Below are 23628 nucleotides of genomic sequence, written 5' to 3' on the forward strand. Positions count from 1 at the left end.
ACTTTCTGAACCTTTGGAAGAACAGACGTAGTACTGCACCTGCTGTTTGAGACCTGTGAGGGCTAGACCTGCTTCCACTTGTACCCAGTAGACTCGAAGGGTCAGTCGGCTGACATCCTGCCGCGCTACAGGGACACAACAAGCTGCAATAGGCCTTTTTCCTGACCGGACTATTGACCAGTTGCAACTGGAAAATGACAGGACCTTTTTTTATAGCATCTGTTGAAGTGAGTTCTGACAATTCATGAGGTACTGGCAGCATTATTGGTATCTAGAATGACTTATTGTGAAGTCTCTGAAAAGGTGGGATTTAGAAACATTTTGTACTTCCAGACTTCTGAAAGACCAGAACAACCACCAAGGCCAGTCCATTCAAAATTGCAGCCTTGTTGGGCAAGAAATCCAAGGTGGTCCTGCTTGAAGCTTTTTGCCACTTGAAAAACCTGTTCAGCTGATCCTCACAGCAAGCCTATCTAATTTTGGTTCAACCTACCCAGGTCCAGCCTACAGCTTTGCCCCACTGGAGAATTCTGAGATCCACAAACAAGTCTAAGCCTAAAGAAAGAAATCTTGAATGGGAGAAGGCATTAAAAGTATCCCGTCAATGAGCAGGCCTTCTGGGTGTGAAATGAGTGTGAAGCTTCAGTGGGACCTCATCAAATAGTAATCCGGCTTTGAGGGGACTTTCTCGCATAGTCTGCAGCCTTGCTGAAAGATTTTGACTTCCATTTCAGAGACTGAGTCCTAAGGTCAAATCTATAACCGGATAAACCTGCTTGGCATATGTGACTACTCAAAAGGTTTGCCAGAGAATAAGTTACTAGCCTTACTTTATAGGTTTGCTAGATAATAACAGATAATCCTTCATCTATCCCTCAACCAAGAAGCGAATGCAGTTGTTAGTGGTGCAGATGATTATAGAAGATGAGTCATGTTGAAATCAAGAACAGTAGTAAATGAAGGGCTAGGTCTTGGGTCTTGTGGAGACTGGTGAAGTGGCAATTGAATGCAGAAGCGTAAAATGGTTGATAGTTGTTAAGAGAACATAAACCTGTCCACCACAAACTGCACCACCAATGGTTTGTCTACAAGCCAAGCTTATGCCTTTTGTTGTAACTGAGAGCAAAGCTAGCAGTAGAAGACCACCAATTACAATGGGATCCTTTATCTTGTATTTTTATCACCACTTCTTTGTTTCTTTCCACCTTCTGTACTTCTTACACTCATTTCTCACATAGGAGCCTCACTATTTTAGGTCTCCCAACCTTTTCCCTTCTTTTCGTTGAATATTTCTTTGGTCACCTGAAATGAAAACAGGTACAAAAGAAGAAGCAGTGGTGCAAGCATCCCTCTGAAAAGTGTAACATATTATTCGATTTGAAGCAGTGAAAGTGTTAATACACGTAGAATGTGTATAGCACAAGCAGGAGCATTAGTAATTGAATTTGCACAAATGGAAGTGCCGTTCCGATTCAAGAGTAATGTAATTCATGTGCAAGTCAAGTCAAAGTCAAAAGATAACTTTATTTCGATTGAATTTACAATCATAAAAAGTACATTTTAAAAACATTACAACATTATAAAAATTCAATGTGCACATTGGCTTCTAAGGAAGGCATTTTACAGGTAGACACTAACACTCTATATACAAGTATAATAGCACGATAATCAGTAAAAATTCAGTTTGCTCATTTGCTGCTAAGGAAGGCATGTATTTTACAAATAATCACTAACACTCTTTATACAAGAATACTAGCACAGTAGTCAGTAAAATTTTAGGAGACAGTTGCCAATAGCTGGGAATGAGTTTTCAAACAGGCTTTGAGGAAGCAGGCAACAGTTTTGGCAACGTACGGGGTGTCTAAGTATTGAAGTGCCAATAGAGCCGGTCTACATCTTCTCAGACCTAAGTGCCGGAGCAATGGAACCAGCTATCGTTTCCGCGGGGATTTATAAAAAGCGCAGAAAAAGGTTACATGCAGAGTTGACTGGCGAGTAAGACCGTCACAGGGGCAGTTTGCTAATTCTCGTGACCAGTCTAAGGGCACAGGCAGTGAGACAAGGCGATAGAATACGTCAAACCGAAATCTGGTTAAAACATATCTCTCATGGTTTGACAGAAAAAAAGACAAATAAGGTTGAATGCCATAAGAACTTTGGACCATCGTTAGATGAACATTTGACTTTTTGACTAGTTCAGAACACAGACGAAGATCGCTTAAGTGGTCAGCACATAGCTTTTTCAATGATTTTCTAGATATGCCCAATAGAGATTCAGGGTCGGTGAAATATGCAGGGTGGTTCAAATCTGTCAAAAATTTTGATACATATAACAGCCAAGGAATCTTTTTCCAGTGGGACAAAGTGAGACAGTCAGATATTAGTGACCTAGTTAGATGACATTGCTCCTGGGTCCATATGCGGTGCCATAGTAGAATCGGCTGGTATCTGATGATGTCAGTCAGGTACTCCCAACCGAGTTCCACATGGGCACCGTCAATCTTCGTCATTATAGGCATGGCAGAGAAACAATTGGAAACACAAAATACATTCAATCTGTGTGGCAATGGCACAAAATTGGACATAGGGCCCCCACCCCCTCACAGGGCCTCGAAGAAAGGTGTGGGCCGGTATGGACCAGACGATAGCGGCAGTCCAATGGTACAGCACCGGTAGCAATATTGCAGGTTTCTTACCCAAAGAATGGCCAAGCTGGCATACGTATGGGTCATGCACCAATGGGAGACTCATGTCTGCCACACTCATGACCAGTATAGACAGTGCAGTACAAGCCACCTTCAGACACAAAGGACATGGTCAGAGGTATTGCAAGCACTCTCACACACTGAAACACATATAGTACATGGATAGAAACAGGGCCTGCTGTCTTCAATTCTTTGTGTTGAAGAGACACTTGTCCTTCAGATGCAAGTGTTGCAACACTGGATACAAACATCAGTTGGTGGGCACCTGTTTGCCTATAGGGCAAACAGGCATTGCATGAATCTGTGGCCCACTAACCAAGCATTGGCAAAGCTGAAAGTTTCGCCTATGTGAATTCTATTGACTTTGTTAATGTTTGTGTTTTTTTTATATATTGCAGAGTAATTGAGCCACTGTGCAATATAACTTAAAGGTAAAAAAAAGAGGGCCATGCCGCAGATAGTAGGCGAAACCTATTGGCTTTGCTAATACTTGACTTTACTCACCATGGCAGAGAGGTGTTTTACTATTTGCTTCCTTCCCTTCAAGCTACTCTCAAAAAATAACACTCACAACCCAAACACAAAACATGTATAGGGTGAAATGTGTCAGTTATTAATAAACATCTTTGAGAGATGTATCATTTTCTTGACAATGTCACATTTAAAATGGCACTGCCTATAATAATATTTGCATAACCCGAAGATTTTGTTAGAGTATACTGCCTTGTTTTAAAGACAACCATTGGCAAAGCCACTACATCTCAGCAATGCCTGAGCTATTGGCCTTGTCATGGTGAATGTATATCAGCGATGTTGTCTAGCAGCACATCTGCTGTTAAGCTTTGCTGAAAGTCCCTCACAGCCCAGAATCACAGTTTGTTGAGCAGACACTGAATCTCTTCACCCCTCGTGTGGAGTTTATTGTCCTGCCCCTCCTAACACAAAAAGCTCTCTGGCGTGGCCTGCACTGGGCTAATCATAGCGATTTTTTCTGTTACTTTCAGCCACGTTGAACAGCTAGACAAAATGGCTAAGAGACAGTCACATTGACAAGGCTGATAGCTCTAGCATTGCTGAGATCTATTGACTTTGCCAATGCATTCATTTATGTACACTTGCATGCATTGTAGTGGTATGTGTGTATGTGTACAAGGGAGGCAGCCTCAAAACATAAGAAATCCTATGTAGTGCTTGAAAACAAAGAAAAAATAGGCAAACAGGGAGCAGTGTAGAGAAACGTGCACTTCATCCAATCGCTATGGGAGGGCCAAAAAGAGTAGATGGTGTGATGTCCGTATGCCATGACGACTGGCATAAAAAAAATGAGAGTGACAGTCGGAGATTGGTGGCCTGCAAGCCCACTGATAGAACATAACACGTCTCTTCGAGACAGCGCATGCGCTGTATAGCTTAGCAGGGCGTTCATGTGCAGCTGAGAACTAAAAAAAATAGATTCGGCAAAGGCGAAACCTACTGGCTTTGCCAATGCTTGTTGTGTTTAAAAACGAGGAGATTAAGTGATTAATACGTAATCGGAAAATGTGAAACTGAGGCCAAGGCTAGGGAGATGATATGGGGTCCTTTCAGGTGAGGATGTGGTGTAAGGACCAGAGCTGCCAATTATGAAGCTGGTAAACTGGGTTTGAGTTTCAGCGTCGGCTTAACATCCTTGATTTTATGCAATTCATTTAATCGTGCTGTGCCTACAAAAACAAATGTGTCCTTGTGTAAAGTAACTCGTGCTAATGTAAAGCCCTCCAATACCTACGGGTGGTGTTGCTGCTATATAAAACTGCACAAAAAAATAACTAGTGCTTATGTTAAGCTCTCTAAAATCTTCGGGTGGTGTTGGCACAAAAAACTTGATAAACAGAGGTGGTGAAGGAGGGAGGACTGTGCAATTGAGTTCAGCAATGGGTGGGAGGTGGATAAACCAACCAACATAAAATGCTGGCACCCATGGGGAAATTACGTGATTTACTCATAAGCACAAAATGTGGAACTGAGGCCGAAGCTCAGGAGATGATGTAGCATAAGGGCCAGAGCTGCCGACTATGGTGCCGGGAAAACAGGTTTGAGTTTTGCATAAGCTTAACATTCTTGACTCAAGGGAAATCACTTAATATCCTCAAGCCTACAAAAATGAATGTGTCCTTGTGTAAAGCAACTGTTGCTCATGTAAAGTGTTCTAATACCTTCCAGTGATGTTTGCCACTATTTATTTTATTTATTTATGAAGTATTATAAAGCGCGAACAAGACAAAAATGTTGGTTTAAGTGCGCTGTACAACTTAATAATTAGCATCAATTATAGAGGGAGAAAAATATTGAATGATAGGGTGGAACCTGAACGCTAAACTAAGAGAAAAAAAATGTAAATTAAACAAATTAAACAAATTAAATAATATACAGCGTGAAAAGATAAAACAAAGAGACATAATCAAAACACCAGCAATTAAATCAAATTGACACAGATAGGAAGGAGATTATTCAGTAGATTCATTTTTACTTTGTTTTTGAAAAGAGCCAATGAAGGGTGATCATGATCTCTGGTAGAAGAAAGTTCCAATTTTTGAGGGCAATTCTGGAGAAAGTTCTCCTATAAGTTTTCTTTTTGTTAAATTTTTGGGGTTCAATAGTATGGAGCATGAACTATGAGAAGCTCTGTTCCTTCCAGATATAAACAGCTTCTGAGCCAGGGAGTGGTGTGGCTTATATAGGGCACTCCAATAAGGGATCTGGGGGAAGAAGGAATCTGTGCAACAGTAGTTCGGCCTGGGCCAACAGCAACCGACTGTAGGTTGATGGGCAATTAACAGCAAATGTGGGTTGCCACAGAGAGAGAAAGTGATTACGTTTAGGGTAAACTCGTTAAATGTAGCAGCTGTTAATATAAAGTGCTCCAATACCTTTGGGTGGTGCTGGTGCTATATAGAACTGCATAAAAAAAGTAACTGGTGCTTAGGTAAAGTGCTCAAATACCTCTCCAGTACCTTTGGTTGGTGTTGGCGCTATATAAAATTTACCCCAAAATATTTGAAAAGCACAGTCGGGTGTGGGAGAGGTTCTGTGTAATAGAGTTCAGTGGGGCAAGCAGGGACGGGCGGGTGGTGGGCGGGCAACCAACAGCAAATGCGGGCTGCCATGAGAAGATTTGGGGCCAGATGTATCAACATTCCCTTTTGCGATTCCTAAATAGCGATTTTTAAGGAATCGCTATTTAGAAATCGCTAAATGGTATGTATGTAGAAAATCCCTTTTTTTTTTGCGATTTCTTAAAATTCCTTAATTGCGATTAGCAAATTGCTAATCGCAATTAAGGAATAATTTCCTATTCATTTCTATGGGCCAGGAGGCCCATAGGAATGAATGTGAAATGATTCTCAATTTGCGATTCGCAATTTGCTAATCGCAAATTGAGAATAATTTCAAGGGTGCAGGGGTGTCTCAAGAACACCCTGCTGCACCCCTGAAAATGACATGTGTGCTCATATGGCGCACATACATGCCCTAAGGGCATGTATGAGCGTCACATAGCACCTTTAAAATTTAATAAAGTGCATTTGTAAAAGAAATCGCAAATTACCACCAACTACAAGTTGGTGGTAATTTGCGATTCCTTAAGGGCATTTTGGATTTTTTTTTGCTTCATACATTGCATTTAAGGAATCGCAAAATGTGCGATTCCTTAAATGCAATCGCAAAATAAGGAATGGCAAATTTTGCGATTCCTTATTTTGCACCCAAATTCTTTCCTACATAACATTTTGCAAAAATGGGTTCGCAAACACCAAAATTCTGCGAATTTCGGCGTTTGCAAACTCATTTGGCCTTGATACATATGGCCCTAAGTGATTTGGCTGTAATCACTAAATATAGATCTGAGGCTGAGGCTAAGCAGACGAAGTGGTGTCCTCTTGGGGAAGGATGTGCATACAGGCTGCTGACAGTGGATCTGGGAAACCGGGTTTAAGTAGCGGCGTTGGCTTAGCATCCTTGATTGTGGACAAATCACTTAATCTCCATGTGCCTACAAAAGTGAATGTGCCCTTGTGTAAAGGAACTGTTGCTAATGTAAAGCTCTCCAATACTTTCGGGTGGTGCAGTTGCTAAACATGATCAATCACAAAGCAAAAGTAGTGCCATAAAAGATGGAGGAAAATTTCAAAGGGAGTACTTGGTCCAAGCTCCGCTGATAAAAAAACACACAAAGAGAAAGATGACACAACATGAAATAACATGCTGCAAGCAACAGCAAACAGGGAATACAGAGTGATAAGCATACAAATAAATTTAGGGCAGATTATAAGCTTTTTAAAGATTATTTTTTTTAAATTCAAAAGACTTCGCAAGCTCAGCCCCAGCAAAGTGAAGGCAAAACGTAAAAAGGGAGACAAAATTGAGCTGTAAAGGTAGGGTTGAAGAAGGTACAGGCGGGAAGCTTGGCAAAAGGCACTGTTCTTATGAAGGTCATAATGCAATGCTGCCATGGTTCCTGCATGAATAATATGATCAATGGCGCTTTCATCAGCATTAGCCTTCAACCATATGGATAAGCCTTATCCTAAAACACTGCAGTCAATTCAGCAACCACAAGTACCAAACATACTTGAAGAATATGTAACAATCTAAATATATATACATGTTCCTCTCTACTTGACGTAAAAAATATAGCCTTAATTTATATACATAATCATTGTGGCTATTTAAGTGTCAGAGTTACCTCCCACTCTTTATAGAAAGAACTCTTGTAAATTGAAGTGATTTATTATTTACTTTGAATCAAATCAGCTGAAGTGTAGATATTACTCAGTATGTATTGTGAGTTACAGGTACTTCACCTGGCAGTCGATTTGTTAAGTGGGGAATAAGTGACTCAGCAACCTTCATTCATTAGTCTCTTCTCTTCTTTTCCAGTCTATAGCACCAACAGACTCTTCAAAACAATAACATAGTGCCAAAGAAACCACTCCCCTGATGTCTGAACACATGCTGGATGTCTGGCACACGCAAGTGAAAGTGAGTATTCAAAATTGTTAAAATAAGTACACAAAACTTGATTTATTTAAATTCAAGTTCCATAAAAGGTAAAATAAAAACACATGTAGGAGTGTTAACCATAACATCAATTACAGATGTGAAATCACAATGTCAAGACATTTATCATGCAACAATTATAGCACTGAAAAATGTCCCCAATATTCTATATAGTCATAACATATAGATGATTCCTTGCCCAATTGTCGCTGTCACTATGGAGAAACAAATATTTATAGACTGAGGAGACTTAATATACAAGAGTACAGACTTGCAATAAGGGAAAGAGTCTTTTTTCAATAGTAGAAAAATATACCTAATCTGTGGTTCTCACATATAGATGATTCCTTTCCCTAATTGTCGCTGTCACTATGGAGAAACAAATATTTATAGACTAGGGAAACCTAATATACAAGAGTACAAACTTGCGCTGAAGAAAAGAATGTTTTTTAATAGTAGAAAAATATGGTACACAGTCAAAATATCGAGTTGAAAATATCGACCTACCATAATATCGAGTCTGAAATATCGAAGGTGCATAATATCGAAGGCAAGAATATCGTAGGACAGAATATCGACCCAAGGTAAGTAATATCGAAATACTTAATATCGATGTAAGTAATATCGAAGTAAGTAATATCGATAGCATATATATCGATGTTACTAATTTCGATGACACTAATATCGATATTTGTATTATTGTATAGTTTTTTATTATGTATGTGTTATATGTTTAATTTAACTATTTAAAATAATTACTATTATATGTGTATAAATTTTATTTAATAATAAATAATTTTATAAGTAACTTTTATGTTTTTGTACCGGAGCGGGTTGTGGGTTTATAGGGGAATAGGGTGGGAAGTAATTTAATTATGCTAAATTGTTTTGTAATTAGTGGGATTTATTAATAAATTATAATTAATTGGTAATTATGTGAAAATAATAGGAAAATAATTTTAATTAATTTATTAATTGATATATATGTTCTGTAGCGGGTTGTGGGTTTATAGGGGAATAGGGTGGGAAGTAATTTAATTATGGTAAGTTGATTAATAATTAGTAGGATTAATTAATAATTATAATTAATTGCTAATTAATATGATTAATTGGGAAACAAATTAATTGATTAATTGATATATATTTTCTGTAGCGGGATGTGGGTTTATAGGGGAATGGGGTGGGGAGTATATTAATAATAATTAATTAATTAATATATGTTTTTATAAATTTATATTTAATTTATTGGAAAATAATTATTATTAATTAGTTAATTAATTATTATTATTTTGTACATATTTAACATTATTAATCAATTGGTAATTAAATAATATTAATAAGTTACATTAATTAGAGTTATTTATTGATATATAATTTTTAAGTACTGTTATTTAATTAATTGGGAAAAAAATATTAATTATTAAATTATAATAATTACAGCTAATGTGATAATATATTTACTTTATATGTTATTGTTCATTATTAATTAATTGCTAATTAAATAATAATCATTAATTTTGGGTAAAGGAGTATTTTTAGTGTTTAGGGTCAGTTTTCAGTTTTTGGGTAAGGGGGTATTTTTTGGTTCAGGGTCAGTTTTCAGTTCTTGGGTAAAGGGGTATTTTTTGGTTTCAGGGTCAGTTTTCTGTTTATGGGTAAAGGGGTATTTTTAGTGTTCAGGGTCAGTTTTCAGTTTATGGGTAAGGGGGTATTTTTTGGTTCAGTGTCAGTTTTCAGTTCGTGGGTAAAGGGGTATTTTTTGGGTTCAGGGTCAGTTTTCAGTTCTTGGGTAAAGGGGTATTTTTAGGGTTCAGGGTCAGTTTTCAGTTTATGGGTAAAGGGGTATTTTTAGCGTTCAGGGTCAGTTTTCAGTTTATGGGTAAGGGGGTATTTTTTGGTTCAGTGTCAGTTTTCAGTTCGTGGGTAAAGGGGTATTTTTTGGGTTCAGGGTCAGTTTTCAGTTCTTGGGTAAAGGGGTATTTTTAGGGTTCAGGGTCAGTTTTCAGTTTATGGGTAAAGGGGTATTTTTAGGGTTCAGGGTCAGTTTTCAGTTTATGGGTAAGAAGGTATTTTTGGGTTCAGTGTCAGTTTTCAGTTCGTGGGTAAAGGGGTATTTTTTGGGTTTAGGGTCAGTTTTCAGTTCTTGGGTAAAGGGGTATTTTTAGGGTTCAGGGTCAGTTTTCAGTTTTTGGGTATGGGGGTATTTTTTGGTTCAGTGTCAGTTTTCAGTTCGTGGGTAAATGGGTATTTTTAGGGTTCAGGGTCAGTTTTCAGTTTTTGGGTAAGGGGGTATTTTTTGGGTTCAGGGTCAGTTTTCAGTTCTTGGGTAAAGGGGTATTTTTTGAGTTCAGGGTCAGTTTTCAGTTTTTGGGTAAAGGGGTATTTTTAGGGTTCAGGGTCAGTTTCAGTTCTTGGGTAAAGGGGTGTTTTTTGAGTTCAGGGTCAGTTTTCCCTACTGTTGTGCTCTCTGGAGTAGGAATATAAATTTTTACCCTTACGCTATGCAACGTTTTATTTAATTAATTGTTAATATATCAAATATTTATTTTATTTTTTATATTACTTACATTTTATTTATGTTACTTTTTTATGTTTGTAAATGTGTTAGTAAATTACAATATATTTCATTAATTTATAAATTCGTAAAATAATTATTAATACTTATTGTTCAATGTATATATATTACATATTTACTGTATATATTTAATTCATGTATTCTTATTATATGTTTTATTTATTACTTTTAAATATTATTAGATACTTTTAAATATGTTTATTTTATTTATTAGTCTTATAGACTTAATTTTACATTTATATATAAAAAAAAAAGATATATTTAACATCGATATTTTTAACATCGATATTTTTTTTTCGATATTTTTGTACTTACCATGTTGTAGATAGGATGTCGATATCTTTGCCCTCGATATTGTTGACTCGATATTCTTGTAGGTCGATATTTTTGAAGTCGAAATTCTGTCAGTGATTCGAAAAATATACCTAATCTGTGGTTCTCACATATAGATGATTCCTTGCCCTAATTGTCGCTGTCACTATGGTGAAGCAAATATTTATAGACTGAGGAGACTTACGGCCAGATTCATCAAGGTAAGGAATTGCAAATTTTAAGGATTCGCTATTAAGGACTCGCAAAACGGGATTCATGTAGGAATCACAATTGAATTTGCGATTCCCACTGATTCCTTATTTGCGATTAGCTAATTGCTAATCGCAAATAAGCAATAACTCCCCATTCATTCCTATCGGCCTAAAGGCCCATTGAATGAATGGGGAGTCATTCCTTATTTGCGATTAGCAATTAGCTAATTGCAAATAAGGAAGCGATTTCAAGGGTGCCAGGGGTGTCCAAAGGACACCCTGTAGCACCCCTGAAATGTAATCTACATTGGTGTTGCGCACACACATGTCCAAAGGACATGTGTGTGTCTAACATGCAACTTAGAAAAATGCATTTAAATGCATTTTTCTAAGTTTTCGCTATTTACCACAAGGTTTGACCTCACGGTAAATAGGCCAAAAATTGTGATTTCGCAATTTTAAAATGGTTCATGAATTGCATTTAAGGAATCTCAAATAGAGATTCCTTAAATGCAATTCCTCGCAAATGTGCGAATTCTTTAATAGCGAATTTTGAATTTGGGATGATGAATCCCAAATGCAAAAATTGCACTCGCAAAGGGCCAGATTCTCAGAATCTGGCCCTTTGCGAGCGCTATTAAGTTGATGAATGTGGCCGATAATATATAAGAGTACAGACTTGCATTGAGGAAAATAGTGTTTTTTCAGTAGTAGAAAAATATACCTAGTACGTGGTTCTTTAAAAAAGAACAGAAAATGCCTGCATGTAAGCTGTAAATTGCTGACACATTTACAAGAGATAATATCACAAAAGTGTGTGAGCCTAGGGGAAGCCTTAACACAAAAGTGAAAGGAAAAAATATCTAATATAGAAATGTCTTTCCCAAAGCAAATATTTTCCCACTTCCGCACAGAACTTGTGTAAGATGCAGGGTCTCATCCAGTTTCATATAATGATCTAATCTTAGACTATTATTATCTGAACTCAATGATATTGTTCTCAAAATATTGAAAACTGATTTTCTGTTTCTTTTCCAAACATTTGCTATAACCATTGTGGTGACCTGTGTTTCTGTGGCGTCGTCTGCGTATCACATGCCCACCAAATGCATTTATGCTCCATTCCAGGGCGCTGTGATGCAGCATGCACAGCAGTGGTTCCATGCCAGGATCAAATATAAGAGAGGCGAGAGATCAACCCATTCTAGTACCTCTGCATCTGTTAAAGTGATCTAATATGGTTTACCCTATCTTGAATCCAGCCATTGGGGAACTATATTGTGTTCAGACCCATTGTAGAAATATCAGATATATTACCATTCTCTGAAGGACTACCAAGAGAGGTGTCAAATACCCTCTCTACATCATCTAATGATACCCCTAGGTATCGCTCATTACTTCCAGTGGTGACTCCAATTAGTCCTAGAAGATAGCAGGTGTTCCTTTCCTGTATGAACCCATTTTGATATGTATGGATGAATGGCCCAGCCACGGAAAACAATCTGCTTGCCAGTATCTTCCCCAATATCTTATAATTTAAATTGAGGATAGATAATGACCTGTATGGGAGCCTGGATTCCTCTCTCACCACCTCATAAGCCTGTAGCATTTTTGGTATGACTTGTACTCTGTATCTTGAGTAAAAGTCCATGGGTAGACCATCCGCTCCCAGAGTTTTATTTCTCACCATCTGGGCTATGGTTGTGCTGACTTCTTGGACCTGCAGGGGCTCCTCAAGCTCATTGAATTGAAATGTATTAATTTGGGAGATAGGAATATTCGAATAAGCAGTCCGTAGCGGACCGCAGGCTCTTTGCCTACAGAGCACATTAGTAATTGATAAAGGCAGCATGTCTGCCTACTTGAGTATTGGCTGTCGCCGTCTGCAAATCGGATATGCCTTATCAGGGGTGCACTGTTTCACCTCTAAGCAACAATGCAAACATATGTCCAGCTCTCTCCCCATCCCCATGTTGGCAGGCAATGTACTCCCTATGGCCAAACTTCCCTATCGTGTCACTCAGTTCTGTGTGTGTGCATTGAAGTTCTCGTAGTCGCCACCTCAGCGCAGTCTGTGTTGGTGACACAGTTTCCCATGAGCACATTTCATGTTCAGTGTCTGCGATGTTTTTGACTGAAATCTGTTTATCGCCCCACGTGGTGTAAATGCAGTGGCGCGTTTTACTACTTTGAAGACCTCTCATTCTGTGGGACTGGATGCAGTTAATCCCTCATTTTAATTAAAATATTGTTCTGTGTGTCCCTAAAGCTTCTCAGAAAGGCGTATCATGCAGAGTCTCAGTTTGGTGCTTTCAGTTTGGAATTTGTGCTCACCCCCTGCCTCATTGTGGCACAATTTTTAATAGGCACTGTTCTGAAATAGTTTTTGCAAGGTACACTGTTTCCAGTATTCATGAGCGCTGTGTGATACTATAGAAGAACAGATCCAGGCATGTGTTGAATGTTGAGTACTGGGGAGTAGAATGAGTTTTCTTTGCGGGTAGGATGCATCATCCTCCACACAGCATGTGCTCATCTGCTTTGTATCCAATGTTTAAAATGTTGTGTCATTCTACGGCATGTAACTATCGCCATGGGTGATAGTTTGTTACCTCTTCATCTGGGACACAATTAAAATTCCCTCACAAGAGACAAGGCACTTGTGGAATATGTAGTCACCCTGGTGTCAGCTGATCAGGAAAATCTGAGTAATTGAGGTTTGGAGTGTAAATTGCCATTAGTGTCAATGGTTCTCCATTTAGTTGTCTTTCTATCACTACATATCTACATGCTGGGTCTACTCTGTTTGTCTCCACCACAAATGGGACACCCAGTGAAATCCAGATTGATATGACTTGTGTGAATGGCGTACCATAAATCTGACCCCTTCATCTCCTACATAGCTCCTGTAGTTCTGGTTGCACCAGGCTCAATTTGTTCCATGTTAGCACATTGTGTTTCAGAATTGGAGTCTTGGTATTTCTTCGATCTTGTGCTGATATTGAAAGTGTCTTGCTCAATCTTGGCCCGATGGGTCTCTGAGAGGCATGAACCCTGCCGCTTCCTGTGTACGGGTCCCACTGACTGCTACTAAATAATGCATGATCCCTTCCATGGGCCTAGGCTTTGCTACAAGGTCACACACCTCAACACGTCCCTGTGTGGCATTTACTCCAATCTACATTGTGCCACAACCATGATTTCAATATCATAAATATCAACATTCCCAACTCCCTTCCCCCAGCATGGCATTCAGTGTCATCAACTTGCAGTACATACAAACATTAACATTTAACATTCGATAAAGTGTTTATGTTCAATTTTTATAATTTTAGGGGGTGTTTTATAGGTGTTATGATGCCCCTTTAGAGGAGTCCCCAATGTGGCCATGCAACGCCGTGAAACCCTTACGGCACAGTCACTAGCTGCCAACCCAAGCCGACACACCAACATATACTAGTTCGGATCAGTGTTGAGGACACCCATTCTGTCTATATCATCCGACAAACAGAGTGTTTGTATCGAGCCTTCACGACTGCCCGCTCCATACCTTTAGGACATATTGGGGCCTGAGTCAAAGTCTGATCCATGGTCAGATGTCGAAACATCTGAAGAGTTCCTATTGAGTTCTAATTCATGAGCTACCACTTGCGCCCGTGCAATGGCTGACTGATCCTCGGTGGGCGACTCTTTGGTTTACTATTTCACATCTTCCATGTGGCTCACCTGCAGGCGGCATCTCTACTCCATTTGAGTGCAGCAAAGCCCAAAGCACCTCTATAGTTTGTAAAAAACTTGACTTGCCACCCTCCACCACTCGTAGCTTAGCAGGGAAGAGAACTGCATATTTCAAGCCCATGAGGTACAACTGTTGCTGTGTAGTCTGGGCAGGCAGTGATTACCTTGACTTCAAACTGACAGTGGCCCTTGGTTCTGAATAGTTACAAAATAAGGTCCCTATCTCTGTAGTTGAGCTGGCATGCAATAAATGCAGAGGTTGTTTTGGGATACCACATTGTCTTTCAAGTGGGGCCTTTCCTACTAAGATGGCAAAGCCAAACTGGCAACAGAAATAGGCTGAGGCACCAAATAAAAGTGGCCCCCCATTAGTGAGCAAAAGTCACCCACGTTTTCAAATCTGGGAAGTTTTGAATTAAGAAGGTAGGGGAGAGTGCGTGTATTTGCGCTTGATGCAAGCAATATTTGTGGCAATATCTAGAAAACCAATAGTAAAAACTGGGCCACCAAACCCAAAACCAGGCCCACAATCAGCCCAAAAAATGGCCCACATGCTGACCAGTCACACCAGCCCATCAGGCACTGCACGATTGCCCTATAGGCCAATCCGTCACCGTAAGATAGTGTTCACCAGGTTCTGCTCATGAAAGAGTACCATATTGGGTCCCTCAGCACATTTGGAAAACCCCATGAATCACATGTTGTTGCATCTAGAACTCCCTTCAGAGTCTTCTGCTTGCAATTTTAGTTCTGCTGATTGCTCTGTAGCCTCCTTGATCATGCGGTCAATGGCAGCACTAACAGTCCTACACATAGTAATTCCAAATGGGGTTGAAACCTGGGTGTGGTTGGTTCCAGGCCTCAACAGGTATCCCTATTCCTGTGAGGTCCACTTACTGCTTCCACCGGAATGCTCACCAGGGTTGTGCTTAACAAGGAGGCTGATGGGGTCACATCCTACCCTTGTCATGGCTCACTGTAGCTTTGGGGGTTCTTTTACCATCAACAGTGCATTGCTCTTGCCTCGGGCTGTGTTTTTGTATGGCGGTGGCTTGCTAGGAGGTACCTGCGAGCACTGTTCTCCTCAGGCCGCACCACTCTGCCGGATACTCTTCCACTTCAGGTTGTGTTTTGTTGGCAACTGCTCACCTGGCTGTTCTTGTGAGGCCTGCAACTCCACACGGGGGCCAACAGAGTCACATTCCACCCTTGCACTGGCACTCCTGACAGTTGTGATGTTTGTCTCCCATTTCGGGTTGTGTTTGTTGGTGGAAGCTCACCAGGTAGCTCTTGTGAGCGCCTCTCTTCTCAGGCTGTGACACTCTGCCCAATGTTCTCACGCTTGCTAGCTACACTTCAGTTGTGGCAGCCCGCAATAGGCATGGCGGAGGGTTCATCTGCAGGAATACAGGAGGTGGTGAGCGGGATTATTCAGAATTATGTTGAGTTATATCGGGCCTCGCTCAGATATCAGTTTGGTGCATTTGGTATGGCCGCCATCTTGTCCCCGCCCTCCACACTACAGTCACGCAAAGTACAATTCTGGTCTGCCAATCTATATATTCATATTTGTTTGAAGTTGATGTTATGTTATGTGTTTTTGTAAAGCGCACTATTGCCTGCGAGGGTTTACTGGCACTCAATGTATGCACTGTGAGCTCCATGTACTTCTACTAGCTGACTTTTTGTTGAGAAACGGCCTGTTGATGTGCCACGTAGTAACAGCAGAGGAAATGTAAACATTCTATCAACTGAAACCCTTTTTTTAATGTTTGACATTGAAATTATGATATATGGCTTAATTTCTGTTTGTGAAAAGAACATTGTTGCAGCATCTGATTGTACCGAGGCTAATGCAGCTGGCATTCACAGTCAAATTGCTTTACTGCATTAGCGGTTTCTGCTTCTTAAATGAATCATCTTACATAATTTACTAGCCTCTACGGGTGCAACTGTTAATATTGATTGTTCTGAAAATTATTTTACAAATTCTGGAGCAAGATGCCAGACTTGCATCACATTTTTTGTTATTAGTGCATGTAAGAACCAATTTCTATCTAGTAGAAAACTAAGAATACATCTGCGTCCCTCCATTTCACACAGAGGACACAGAGCCTTACCGATACATCTTGTGACTCTGCTAACATCATTCTGAATCTATATCAAACACTATTTGCACAAATTATATAAGAATAGTTTGAAGCCCTGTTTGTGTTCAGTTACTTTATCAGACTAGTATCTACATAAAAACTCACATTGTCCTGGCATCACTTACGTCTGACTGTGTAGAATTGGAACTGACTACTTTGAGTATAGAGGGAAAACCCTTGGATCAGGTTTGTAAGGAGGTCACATTTAGGCCCTCTCATGTTATCCCTGTCTTGTTTTATTCAGTTTGATTTGGGATAGGTGTCCTTAGGTTCTGTTGAGTCACTTATTAATTTATTTGTGTGTGTACCCACAGGCCTAAGTATTTTTTGTATTTTCACTTATCTGTATATGAAACGACTTATTCAAACGACTCTTTGATAAAACTATATTTTTCTAATACACCTTTATGTCTGTTGTTCATATGTTGTCTATTTGTTTTGACCTGATAGAGGCCCTATATCCAACCAAAAATCACTGTGCTTAATCGATTGTTGATAAGGAATATTGATTTATCCTTTTAAATTGCTTTGAATTATCAAATACTTTCAAAACAAATTCTCTTTATAGTGTGGCCCATCAGTGTGTCAGTTGTGCTTGGCAACAGTATTCACCAAGCCCATCGGTATTAACATTTTTCTATTTTACATGGGAATTTTGGCTGTTGAAAGCAGCCTAAAACTCCACATGAATTGCTGCGGCAAATTATGCAGGGTCTGTGCAAAATACATATTTCCACATGCTTTTACCCAAAAACTTGTACACCCATTTATTTCCAGGTCTCCAGATTTACCGATATCTCACATAATGGTAAATCCACGGTGGGGAAATAAAGAGATTTCACTTGTTTATTCATTTGCATTTATTTAATGAGTTTTATATAGCGCTGGCTAGACCTGTAGGTATCCAAGCGCTTTACAATAGGTTACACCACAGCGAGTTTGCAAGTTACAAGTTTAAATAAGTTACATAATGATAACATATGGAAACGCCAAGAGTACAGTCAAAGAACAGTAACGTAAAAGACAGTTATACGGAAATTAACAGGGGAGGTGGGAAAATCAAAAAGGGGGAAAGAAGGTAAAAGGGGACAAAAGTAGTGTAATGAGAGATGGTGGGGGATACGAGGGGATGGAGAAAAGGCAAATCAGAAAAAGAGAGAAACGCTTGAGGATCGCCGAGGGGGAACAAGGGAAAAGGGTAAAGGACGAAGGTTCGACAAGATGGCGCGTCTGTGTCAGGAGAAAACGGCGAAGAACAGCAAGAAAATGGCAGGCAGGGCAAAAGATAGAAAGTCATGAAGTCCATGAAAGTGACCCCGGAAGCGTGAATTAAAGTGCAAAAAAAAAGAAGTCAAGGGGGGGTAGCTAGTTCGAAGACAAAGTCAGGGAGGAAGGGAGAGGAGGCGTTTAGGTTCGGGTCCATTGGGGCAACGTAACTTGTAATGAAGACTAGTTAACTGCTATTTAATAGTTCAAATTACAACCAAGAAGTTATGAGTTTCTAAATTTGGCACTAATGGTAATGGCAGCCTAAGGAGTTACCTAAATTTTTACGTGAGAAAACTAAAAATAGCGCTGGTAAATAGATCAATTTTTTTTTTTCCCAACCAATTTTATTGAGCAAATGAGCATCAAGAACGTGGCATCCCCACACTCGAAGACCACCACGACAGTATCAATATAGCAATGACAGAGGCAGCAAACGATAGAGTTGACGCAAAATAGGCTCAGTATAAAACTTCCCAGCAACCCACCCCAACCCACAACTCTACCCCCCCCGCTCCGAACTCCCCCCCAAACCCCCCCTACCACACGTGTATAGAAAGTAAGAGAGAAAAGATACGCAGGTGTAGCGCCACCAGGGCGATGCCGCTTCGGGCCAAAAGTGTCACTGTGATCAAATGTCCTCCTCTTGCTCCGCCGGGGGGTCCAGAGACAGACCACGGTGGTCGGCCCAACGCTTCCAGATTTTGTAATGTTTACGTGGGCAGCCCCTCGCCTCAAAGATCGGCCTCTCCAGACCCATGAAGTAATCCAGCCCAGCCTTCCATGCAGACAGGGGGGGAGCCCTCACTGACTTCCACGCCCGGGCCAGGTCCCGCTTGGCCACTACCAGCCCCAAGAGCCACAGGTGGCGTTTATATACATTGCCCCCAATCCCTTGCATAATGTGCAGTAGGCCCAGTCGGTGGGTACGAGGAAGGTCCCAGCCCAGGACCTCAGCCAGGCAACTCCACACACCCCTCCAGAACCCAGCCAGCCGGCCACACGACCACACAGTGTGCATCAAGGAGCCAGGCACCGCCCCACAGCGCAAGCACTCCGAGGACGCAATCAAACCAGCCTTCCACAGTCGTTCACGCATATAATGAGCGCGGTGCAAGTACTTAAATTGGATCAGCCGGAGCCGGACTGCAATGGCGGTTCCACGTGGGGATTCCAGCGCCTCCCTCCAATCGTCCTCATCAAGGGGGCCCACATCCACTTCCCATGCCTCCCGAAGAGAGTGCAGGGTGGAGGAGCAGTGGATAACAAGTGTCTGATAAATCCTAGAGACCTTCTTGTCCCCCAGGTCTCCCATAAACACTTTAGCCTCGACCGGGCTAAACTCCGGCAAGGAGTCGAGGCCGGTGATGCTCGGGGTGAGGGCGTGCCGCAGTTGGAGGTAGCGGAAGAACTGGGACTGAGGCATTTGGAACTCCGTGCGGAGCTCCTCGAAGGATTTGAGGGTGGTGCCGGACATGACCTGGCCCAGCTGGGTAATCCCAATGGCTTCCCAGCCCTCAAACCCGGTCAGGGCCGCCAGCTCCGGGAGCAGACCATTATGCCAAAGCGGTGTCTCAGCCGTCAGTCTGCCCCACCATCCCATGCGGCGTAACGACTGTCGCCACACAGCAAAGACCACCCTGGTGACCGACGGCAACCCACGGCGTAGGCGAGCCGAATAGAGGATGGTGTGGAGCGTGCGATCACCCATGAGAGATCGTTCCAGGGCATATGCCGGATCCCCTCTATCGCCATACCACCATTCATTAAGGACGAGCAGTTGGGAAGCTTGGTAGTAGGAGAGGAGGTCCGAGGTGGCCAGGCCACCACAGTACGTGGACAGAAAGCACGTCTTCAAGGCCACCCTGGCTGCGCCTCCATCCCACAGGAAGCGGCCCAACACTGAATTAACCTGACGGAACCACTCCAGGCCAATGGGGTGCGGGAAATTTTGGAGTTGGTATAGAAGCCGCGGAAGCGCCACCATCTTGAAGATGGCCGACCTCCCAAAGATCGTGAGCGGCATTCTGGACCAAGTCTTGACATCGGCCTGGACCCGTTCCCACACCGGCAAGACTCCACGCGCCCAGGCCACAACCCGCGATTCTGAGAGAAAAACACCCAGATACTTCAGGCCATCCGTCGCCACTCGCAGCTCAGCAGCCCAAGGGTCGGCAACCACACCGCCCCCAGTACCCACAGGGTCGATTTATTCAGGTTAAGATGGAGACCTGAGACCTCGCCAAACGCCCGCATGATCTCTAGAACCCGGGGACCCGAGTGCCGTAGGTCAGTAAGGAAGAGGAGGACGTCATCCGCATACAGTGCAATCCTATCCACTAAGTCCTCGTTCCAGACGAAGCCACGCAACTGGGCATCTGCTCGCACCCGCGACGCCAGGGGCTCCATGGCCAGGGCAAACAGGTACGGGGACAGAGGGCAACCCTGCCGGGTACCGCGACCTATACGGAAGCGCCCAGAGGTAGCACCTGCCACACGGACCGAGGCCGTTACGTTTGTGTAGAGGAGACGAACATACGAAAGGAAGACCGGCCCTAGGTTAAGGCGGGCCAACAGCGTGAACAGGTATGCCCAGCTCACCGAATCAAAGGCTCGGTCCATATCCGCCAGGAGGAGTGCCGCCTACTCATCTCTAGCACTCATGGCATCTACCGCCGCCTGCGCCCGCCGGATATTATGCCGGGTGGCCCTGCGAGGCATGAATCCAGCCTGGTCGGGGTGGACCAGGTCAGCAATGTGGGGCAGGAGGCGATTCGCTAAGGCCTTAGCCAGAATCTTGGCCTCAATATTAAGAAGGGAAATTGGCCTGTAAGAGTCGTGCCTTTCCGGCGCCCTGCCCGGCTTCAAGAAGACCACGATTTCGGCATGACGCCAGTCCGGTGGCAACTCCCCTTGAGCCCGCGCCGCCTCTAGGGCGCGTCGATAGTGGGGTCCCAGCTGGACGTGAAACTTTTTATAGAATTCGCTTGGGTACCCACTCTGGCCGGGCGCCTTCCCAGTATTTAGTTGAACAAGGGCTTCCCCGAGTTCCTCAGCCGTAAGCGGGGCTTCCAGAGCGGTTCTGGTCTCATCGGGGACGGCCAGCGGCAGCAGGTCATCGAGATACGTGGATATGTCGCTCGTCTCCAAGTGATCACGAGGAGCGTATTGCGTCTCGTAATAACGGGCGAAGCCAGCCGCTAGCAAATCCGGGTCGGTCATAACCGATCCGTCCTCCGCCGCAAGACCCGGCAATACCAGGGGCTGGAAGGTCGCCTGACATAACCTATGTAGCATAGTACAGGACTTGTCACCCCACTGATACACCCTGCTGCGCGTGGTGAGCCACGCCTGCCGGGCCTCCTCATAAAGGACGGAGGCGTACGACTGTTGGGCCTGCAGGAGTTGCCGCACAATGCCTTCGTCGCCCCCAAGACGACCGCGTTGCTCCAGGTCCTCCACACGGGCCGCGGCGGCCACAATAGCCTCCCGATGTTTTCGCCGAGCAGCCACGCACCAAGCTATGTCAATGCCCCGAAGCGTGGGCTTCAGCGCCTCCCACACCACCATTGCATCCACATCTCCTACTAGATTCTCGCGCCAGTAATGGTCAATCGCCCCACGCAGGTGATGCACATACTCGGGCCGCTGCAGTTGCCAAGATGACATCCGCCAGCGAAATGGCTGTCTCTTGGAGGGGAGGGTCATGGTAGCTAGGACAGGGGAATGATCAGACAAGCCTCTGGGTAGTATCACAGCATCTCTGACTTGACTCAGACAGGCACCCGGCACAAACAGATAATCCAGTCTTGAAAAGGACCCATGCACCGCCGACACATAAGTGAACTCGCGTGCAGCAGGATGAAAGTGGCGCCACACATCAATCCAACCCAGGCCACTCACAGTCGCACACAGTCTGGTGGGGGCAGCAGCGGGGGGGGGATCCAATACAACAGGCACCCGCCTCAGGCGATCCAAGCCCACATCCATAACCTCGTTCCAATCGCCTCCCACCATGGTCAGCACCTCCGGAATCTCATTCCACAGCGCGAACAGCCGCTCAGACAGGGCCCACTGCATAGGGGGGGGGGGCGTACACGCTACCAAATACCACTGGTTCGGTACCCAACAGGCCCTTGGTGAAAATATACTTGCCCTGAGGATCAATCCATTGCTTTTCATGCACATACGCAACCCTGCGGTGTACCAAGATAGCCACCCCCGCGAGCCCCTCGTGAAGCCCGCATGGTACACTTGCTGAAATCCGAACCTTTGAAGGCTAAGGGCCTTAGAGCCCAGCATGTGGGTCTCTTGAAGCAGTAGCACATCCACCATCTCTCTCTTCCCCCAACGCAGCACAGCCCCCCGCTTGATTTTGTCCAGGATACCCCTCACATTCCACGTCACAACGCGCAGGGTCTGTTGAGGAGACATAGTCACAGTATCAGCCATCATCAACACAGTGACCAGTATCCAGCCCTCCGCCCCACCCTGGCGCACCCCTCAAAGTAATAAAAGCAAAAGTCATACACACGTGTGGTCCCCCCCTCCCGACCCCAAAACTCAGCAACCCCCCCAGACCCAGACCCCCCCAAACATCAGCAACAGGAGAACCTCCCCCTTCACCCCGCTCCCCCCACCCCAATACCTCAGAAAACATTGAAGTATCTGTCGCGGCATGGAGAGACCCGGGCTCAGAACAGAGAACCCAGGGCCCGCCATACCAATGGATCCCAACACCCCAACCAAGACACACTCACCACCCCCCCAACAACACTCACAACCGTGAGGGTCTGAGGCCCACAAAAGGCGCCTCCCGAGCCCCACTGTGTTCCCGTCACAAGTAGTAGGAGTCTTCAGATGGGAACCGACTGGCATAGGAAAGTCATAATAGAACAGTCTCACCAGACAATGTAGAGCAACTCAGTACTCGGAAATTAGGGTCCAGTCCCAGCAATGTTCAGCTGCCGGTGTCAGAGTGCTCCGAGTCCCTTGCACCACCCGTCTGCGATGCACTGGCGGAGGCCGACCTCTTCCTAGAGCGGGACCTCCGGTGGCGACCCTTGGGGTCCGGGCGATCCGTCCTCTCCGGCGACGATCCCTGGGATCCGCCCGGGTCCAGCCCCGGCTGGGCATGCGGCCTGAGTCGCACCGCCTCATCAGTCCAGCGGAATACCTCTTCAGGTGAATCGAAAAAATGTGTCCGGGACTGGTACACAACTCGCAGGAGGGCTGGATACAGGAGAGAGTATTGGAGCTTCAGGCCTCTCAGTTTGGCCTTGGCGGCCACAAAGGATTGTCTCTGCTGCTGCACCATCTTCGTGTAGTCAGGAAAGATCATGATAGTATGATTCTCAAAGGTGAGCGAGCCTTTGTTCCTCGCCTCCCGCAGGATAACATCGCGGTCGTGGTAGTTTAGCAGCCGGGCGATGACTGGCCTGGGACGCTCACCCTCCGGTGGCCGCTGGGTCAAGGCCCTGTGCGCCCTCTCGATGACAAAGCACGTGGATAGTGCCCCTTCGGGGAGCCAGCTCTCCAGCCACTGGGACAAGAACCGCTCCATGTCGTCCTTCTCACACCGCTCAGGAAAGCCAATGAAGCGGAGGTTGTTCCTCCGTGCGCGCCCTTCGGCG

General features: G+C 43.8%; 1 protein-coding gene across 1 annotated transcript in view; it reads left to right on the forward strand.

Annotated features, from left to right (window-relative positions):
- Positions 1-23628, forward strand: part of OTUD7A (OTU deubiquitinase 7A) — a 1253807-nt gene that overhangs the window by 434928 nt on the left and 795251 nt on the right. The window contains exon 3 of the mRNA XM_086959365.1: positions 7623-7724. The gene's annotated coding sequence lies outside the window, so the exon portion shown is untranslated. The remainder of the gene's footprint in view (positions 1-7622; positions 7725-23628) is intronic.

The sequence above is a fragment of the Lissotriton vulgaris genome, chromosome 2_2 (assembly GCF_964263255.1).
Source record: "Lissotriton vulgaris chromosome 2_2, aLisVul1.2, whole genome shotgun sequence".
NCBI lineage: Eukaryota > Metazoa > Chordata > Amphibia > Caudata > Salamandridae > Lissotriton > Lissotriton vulgaris.